Below are 6,738 nucleotides of genomic sequence, written 5' to 3' on the forward strand. Positions count from 1 at the left end.
GATTTCAGTAGGGAGTTGATTCAGAGGAATAACTTTTAAAATAGCGAATTCATCTGAAAAAGTAGTGTGAACAGTGGTCACATTGCAGGAGTTAAGCATTAAATGAACTTAATAATGGGCTAAAGTACCACTAGCACAGCTGTCCTGCAAATAGGCTCAAGTTGATAAGTATGTGAATTGATTTGGGAAAACACTATTCTCCTTCCTTTTGCCCAAAAAGAAAAGAAAGCGATTTTTTTCTTTTGGTTAACAATAAACTTTTGGCTTCTTTCATTTATTAAATCCAAGAGTGGTGCAACCACTCACTCTTGCTGGGAGAATTGGGGAAAATCAAATAAGGCTGGGGGATTTGTCTTGCAGGTGGCAACAAAAGGAGTTATTTGAACATAGAAGGTGATATTGCCCTGAGCAGGATTACTCCCCGCTCCCCTTTAAGAAAGGAAAACTCTTAGGTAATCAAAGAATAGCTGCCTCTAGAGAGCATCTGTGCAGGGTAATATGGTAGCCACTAGCCACATTGTGGCTCTTGAAAACTTAAAACAAGGTTGGCTGGTTGCTATTGAGATCACACCAGATTTCAAAGACTTAGTACCAAAAAAGAATGTAAAGACCTCAGTAATAATGACGAGTTGATATTTTCAATATACTGAGTTAAAATATTTTGTTAAAATTAATTTCCTGTTTCTTTTTACTTCTTTAATGTGGCTCCTATAAAATATATACTTACATATGTGGCTTACTTGTCAAGACTGGCATTATAGCTGTACAGGACAGCTCTGTGTTAGCATTTTCCTTTAACACTGAGCCTTTTATGTATTCCTAAAGTCCTGTAATGTTAAGTGATGCCCTCATATTCCATTGTCTTTTGGGGCTCCTCGGTGCAAAATCTGAAGAAAGGGTTGATTTAGTTACCTACTGATTCTACACCCCTTCCCCCAACACACACACCTCTCAGTCAGAACCAAGATATTGGAAAGTTATTACTTGAAACTACAGCAAAGGGAAACAGCAAACCTCAGTCAAAAATCTGGATTAGATTTCCAAGAAATCATTCCTGATGTATGACAGGACAACCAGATTTAACCTCCTCTGTCCCCAACAATTTCCTGCTATAATTATAACCTTTGTATACAAGTTTAAATGGGCATTTACTTAACAAAATAACATTTGTTCAAAAAAAAAATGGAGTTACATCAGTCTGGAAAAGTTACAAGATGACTAAACTATGGCTCATGGCACAATTTCCACCTCATATACATCCAGTACTCCCAGTTATAGGTTTGTCCCTATAGAAAACCCATAAAATGTACTCATCAGTACCTCTCTGAAACAGGTGTTATCCCTCTACATTATCTGAAACATGTTTACTTTCCATACAAAAAAGTAATCACTCGAGACTATTTAACTATTTCTTTGCAGTAAGAAAGAAAGATAAACCTTGGGCTCGAATTTTATCTTGCATAAGACAATAATTAAACAAAATACATGGTGACATATTTTTTTCATGTGTATGAATTTCATCTTTTCTTTGAAATTTCCCAAGTAAAAATTAATCGTTTCCTGATTGACACACATCTTAAGAGACAACAGATATTTCTAAACCTATCTGGACATTTTATTTGAAAGAATTCAAGTTTCAGAAAATGTAAGATCTTCTCTAGATTCTCCTATAGATATTAAAGTTCAATGATTCTGGAATTGCATGTGGTGCAAGATGCTCATAAAATCTATAAGGAATTAAAGGGAAGACGATCTATGATACAAATACTTGAAACATTTAACATTCTTCATGGTAAGGCAGTACAGGATCAGGACAAGAGTAGAGCTAGGCCTATGTCTAAACTCCAGGTTCCTTTACATCTCTAAGCTTCAAGTTAAAGGCCTAGAACAGGGTCTGGCATGTAATAGTTGCTCAATAAACAATGGCAAAATAAGATGTTTTCCTCATCTGAAAACAGGATAACAATGCCCCCCTTGTAAATTTTGAGGAAGATTAAATAGAAATAATGTCTGGGATGCATTAAGCACAGTGCCTGCCACATAGGAAACATTCAATAAATGGAGCTATTGTTACCAACTTCAGAAAGGGAGTATTCCTGCATACATAATATAATTCAAAGACTTTACTCCTAAGTTACTTCTTTCCATTTGTTGTGTGATCATTTCATTAGGGTATAATCTATTTCTTGAGGGCACTCTTATAGTGATATGAGACACACACACACAAAATGATACTGTAACTTTCTGTGGAATTCAAATAAAAGAGCATGTAGGGTAACTTACTGTTCTGGTTTTCAAGCCACATATGTTGAAATGCAAATGATTACAGGTCAGTTGCCTCATAGGCTATGATCAAAACTTTGTTTATGTAATGCTCAAAAGAAACTACAAATGTATGATTCAAAGTTAACATTACCTGACTCATACTTACACAGTGAGGACACAAGGAACAGGGAAGTATGGAGGAGAGGTCTGTGTCAGACATGCTTTAATGTTTTCCTTTATTGGTTTCCAAAATGTTTAATCCTTAGAGGTGTCACTTTGTTTCAGGGTTGTTTGAAGGGGAAGAATTATGGGGCTTTGAAACTTGACAAGGAATTGAGAAGAGCCATTCCTGGAGCTTTCATAAGCTACTGTTTTCCTTCAGTTTTCATTTTACTAGCACAGAAAAGACCCACTAAATGTTCTTGTTTATAAACACTAATTCATAAGAGGGAGATAATACATTAAAATTTCATTTTCAAACTGATATTAAAAACAACTGCTTTAACATTAACCAAAAATTACAGTATAAAGTACTCCTTCAGAGAATAAACATTCCCATTTTATAACTATCAATTTAGTTTGGTTGGTTAGAGCAGTGCTTCTCAAATCTTTTTTCAGTCCACAAACCATTCTGAAACAAAAACCCAAGAACCAGTAGTTCCTACTCACCACTATGGAAAAACAAGAAAAAAAAACTTTATGGAACTGTTGTTTTAGAACGTGGCTATTATTGTGGGGGGTTTTATTTTTAAAGTTTATATTTGTGCTTTTGAATATAGATTTGCATCTGCAACCTGAAAAGATACTTTAAAAAAATGCTAACTTTTTTAGTGATGTACATTTAAGATCAGTCTATGATCAGACTTCAACTGGGGGAATGAAATTTGGGTAAAGCTATTGTAGCAAATAGAGCTCTATTCCTCGACCACCAACTGAACCTCGGATCTCCATGTTTGGGAAATCTGCAGCTTTAATCCCAAAGATGTGTCAAAAATTATGTGAATGGGGGCAGTGTCAAATCAGGTCTGTTGCAGATAATAAGGCGTATTTGTAAACGAAGTATGTTTTAATCAAACAACACGTTGCTTATGATTTCAGTAGCTTGTTTTCAAGTTATGTTTCAGGTAAGTAGTAAATAAAATAAATGCTTTGGGGAAGTATAAATATTAAGAAATTTCTTTACTTAAAAAATTGAATTTAAATAACTTACAACTGTCTACTAACTGAGGGATGAATTCTGTAGATTAAATGAAATTTAAAGAAACCCTATTGAATGAAACAATATGCAAATGTTGAGTGTGTGTGTAAGCCAATTAATAAACCAATTAGAAGTTGCGTTGGCAGTTTTGGACACTTTACAGCAACAGACAGACATTTATTTCATAGGTACTATATGTCAGGTGCTATGGTAAGTGTTTCATGTGTATTAACTCCTTTAATCTTCATTGCAATCCTAAAAAATACTAAATATATATTAATAGCACCTAACAGCTCATGAGTACTTGCAAATTGTTAAATGGTTTACATATGTTACTGTGTTTCATTCTAACAAGAAATATTGTTAGCAAAAGTTAGTGTTGTATTCTCATAAAGAATGAATGTTTTCCACTATAATTAATTCTTTCAAAAAATTTCAGGACATTGCTTGGGGGAAATGTACCATAAGATATAGTCAAATAAGTACTTAAAAGTATCCTTGTTAAATATATCTGCATGTCATGTTGCTTTCTGGAGACAGCAAGCTTCTATGACTATCATTTTGGAAAAAAAAAAGAAAATAAATTTTAGTTTCTCCAAAGATCAATGTAAGGCTTTTGAAAGGATGCTAAAGGAGATAATTTTCAAATGAAAACTTTTCCTTCCATAATTCATCATGGGTCTGTAGACCGCTGTTTCAGGTTGAATTCTGTCCATCCCACCCCCCACTCCCACATCATATGTTGAAATCCTAACACACAGTGCCTCAGAAAGTGACCTTATTTGGAAACGAGGTCATTGTAGATATAATCAGTTAAGATAAGGTCATACTTGAGTAGAGTGGACCCCTAATCCAATGTGACTGTTTACCTTATAAGAAGGCCATGTAAAGACAGAGGATTGGAATATTGCATCAACAAGCCAAAGGTTGCTGGCAAACCAGCAGAAGCTAGGAAGGGGCAAGGATTCTCCCACAGGTTTCAGAGGGAGCATGGCCCTGCTGCCACTTTGATTTTGAACTTCGAGCCTCTAAAATTGTGAGCAATAACTCTGTTATTTTAAGATAACAGTTTGCTGTGTTTCATATGGCAGTCCTGGCAAACTAATCCAACATAGAAAAGATTTTCATTTATACACTTGCATAGCGTTTTCACTTCTGAAAACACTGCATCTACTATTAAGGAATTCTGAAAATAGTTGGTGCACCTCTGTAATGAATGGTGCAAAAAATAATGATAGATAAGAACTTGAACTATGTTTAAAAATGGACTAGGACTAGCAGTTAGAATTTAATTCCTTCAGGTTAAACACTTACTGCTAACAAAAATAATCCCTGATTCTTACTTATAGATCTCTGGAATCCAGATTATTCTATATGAGCAATCTCACCCCCACCATGCAGTTTATTTATTTATTAGACTGAAGTGAAAAAAAAATATTCTATAGCATCCTAAATCTTTCCTTCTGTCTGAGTGGTCAGTATTTGGGCTAATTTAGTTTTTCATTTAGAAAGTAACTTGCCTCTACTTCTCTCCCTGTATTTCTCAAGGTAGTTTATGGCATTATCATCTACTTAGTTCACCAAATTAGAAATCAAGGTTTTATCCTGTCATCCTACCGCACTCCCTCTCGCCTCCATCCCCTGCATTATCTGACAGCTAGATTTTGCTGACTCTGCTTTCTCATCTATCTGACTTCTGTCAAACTCTTCTACTCTAGCACCCCTACCAGAGTTTGCCAGATCCAGCCTATATTATGACAGCTCCCTTTAGAACCTGGGCTTTCCTGGTGGCTCAGTGGTAAAGAATACGTCTGCAATGCAGGAGCCTCCAGAGATGTGGGTTCAGTCCCTGGGTGGGGAAGATCCCCTGGAGGAGGTAATGGCAACCCACTCCAGCATTCTTGCCTGGAGAATTCCATGGGCAGAGGATCCTGGCAGGCTGCAGTCCATGGGGTCGCAAAGAGTCGGACGAGACTGAAGTGACTTAGATGCACACGCTTTAGAACCTACCTGACTTTCACTCGTTCTTCACACCATGGCCAAAAGTTGCTTCCTAAAATGAAAATCTCATCTTGTTTATCCCCTGCTTAAAACCCATGGTGGCCTGCCTTACCTCAGGATAAAGTTCCAGCACCTTTGCATAGATGCAAGACTCCTGCCTTTTTCTCTAGTCATTAATGGCAATTGAAAGTGAAAGCTGCTCAGCCATGTTCAACTCTCTGCGACCCCATGGACTGTAGCCTGCCAGGCTCCTCTGTCCATGGAATTCTCCAGGCCAGAGTGGGTAGCCATTCCCTTCTCCAGGGGATCTTCCCAACCCAGGGATCGAACCCAGGTCTCTCACATTGCAGGCTGATTATTTACCGTCTGAGCCACCAGGGAAGACTTAATGGCAATTAAGAAGGAATAATTAAGGATTTATCATGGCTTTTCTTATATAAACTGTATTTCAGGCCAACCCAACCATGTAATATTAAATGATGAAAGTTCTTTACAGGATTATCCTGTAGAAGGAATGACAGACTTAGAAAATGATACATTTTGAAAACCATAATGAAGGAACTGATTCAGGCAACAACTGTAAATGAATCAAGCCATTAGATGAAAGGTGGATGGAGAACTTGAAATTGGAAGGATCAGCTATCACCACCTAAACACAATGATCCATCTTAGCATCAAAAAATGTGGGACAACCAAGCACTGTCAGCCTCTTCTGTTACACAATAGGAAGCATATAAGACCACCTATGAGGTATTCTTTCCAAAAACCTGAAATGGGATTAAATTAAGCCTCTAGAGGTGTGCTGTCCAATACGGTAGCCACTTGTCACATTTGGCTATTTACGTTTAAATTAAGGAAAATAAAATTTTTAAATTCAGTTTTTAAGTCCCACTAACCACATTTTATTTGTCAGTTTTCACCTGTGGTTAGTGGCTATGGTATCAGTGCACATTATAGAATATTTCCACTGGGGCAGAGAGTTCTATTGGACAGAACTGATTCAGAGCTAAATTCTATTTTTGGAAAAAAGGGGGTTAAAGTAAGACATTAAATGACACTAGAAGCAAGCAAGTAGACTAGTATGAAGAATATGATATATTCTTCAGGTTTAGGTAGTTTGGGCTCTACAACAATTCAATGGAATGAATAAAAAGGGGGAGAGAGCAATGTTTTATATTAAGAGAGACAACCAGATGTAATGTGTGGGCCTTGTTTGGAACCTGATTTGAACAAACCAATTGTGAATACATTTTGGAGATAATCATGAAAATGTG

The sequence above is a fragment of the Bubalus bubalis genome, chromosome X, assembly GCF_019923935.1.
Source record: "Bubalus bubalis isolate 160015118507 breed Murrah chromosome X, NDDB_SH_1, whole genome shotgun sequence".
NCBI classification, from domain to species: Eukaryota; Metazoa; Chordata; class Mammalia; order Artiodactyla; family Bovidae; genus Bubalus; species Bubalus bubalis.